Source organism: Pseudorca crassidens, chromosome 17, assembly GCF_039906515.1.
Source record: "Pseudorca crassidens isolate mPseCra1 chromosome 17, mPseCra1.hap1, whole genome shotgun sequence".
NCBI lineage: Eukaryota > Metazoa > Chordata > Mammalia > Artiodactyla > Delphinidae > Pseudorca > Pseudorca crassidens.
Window position 1 is genome coordinate 22,141,884 of NC_090312.1, and position 1,149 is coordinate 22,143,032.

A 1,149-nucleotide genomic window follows, 5' to 3' on the forward strand; every position below is an offset into this window, starting at 1 on the left:
AGGAGAATTTTTGTGAATATTTTATGAGCAAGTTTTCATTCATTGTGTTTATTTTGTTTAATTATTAGTTTTAAGACAGCTACCATTTTCTATCTGTTTTTGCTAAAAGTACATTGTTTTATCCACATTACAGCTCAAACAAGTTTTATTGGAATAGCTGGGAATTTAACCACCATGGTAATATCATTACTAGGGGAAAATAGGTTACAAATTCAAACCAAAAAAATCCCAAATTGACGTATGATACACAACCAATTGGTAAATCAAGATTTCTTGATAATCTATATGGGTGAATACAAAAAGATGAAATAATTCTTAGGTGAGTTCAGCTTGATTTAGCTCTGCAAGATCATTCTCAGAATGAGAATCATTCTGATTATTGAGTTGGAGTCCCAGATATCTTGACAATAGGAAGAATTTCAGCTGGTGGATATGATGATAACATTAGTCACAGCAGTTAAATCTTCCGTTACAAATCAGTCCCTTGGCCTTCTGGGGTATGAGTTAGTCTTTTGTTAGAAAAGTGTACATCAATGCTAAAGTTGAGTCCACGTAAATATACACATGATAACAGAATCAATCCAACTGCTCTAACTATATATTGACTCTGTCCTTGGTGCTGGCTGGTTAATATTTATATGCTTCATTGTTTATTGTTAATGACTTGGATAAAGTTATACCCCCAAAACTTCCAGATAACACTGTTGACAAAATCAAAACTAAAAAAATATCTCCATGTACTAAGATGAACCAAAAATACACCAATAAGAAATTAACTAAGGATAAACGTAAGAAACAATTGCACAAATATAGGAAGATGTGACTTAGCAGCAGCAAGTATAATAATAAATTTTTTACAATCAGAAGGGCTTTTATTGACAGTAAGCTTAGTGTGGGTTAAAAGTGGTCCAAAAAACTAATATGAACACAACCTACTTTCAAATGCAATTAACATTCAGTCAGTTCTTATTTTTCACTATGTTTGGGTCTTCCGTATCATTATTAAAGATTTATAATGAGAGAGGGGATCAATAAGGTTTTTTCTGTGAAGGTTGGGCCCCATCTGGAGAACAGTGCTATGTTCAGAACAAAAGGGAACAGTTTTGTATGTTGGAGTTGCGTGTTTGGGCTTGCAAGTTTTTAGTGAAA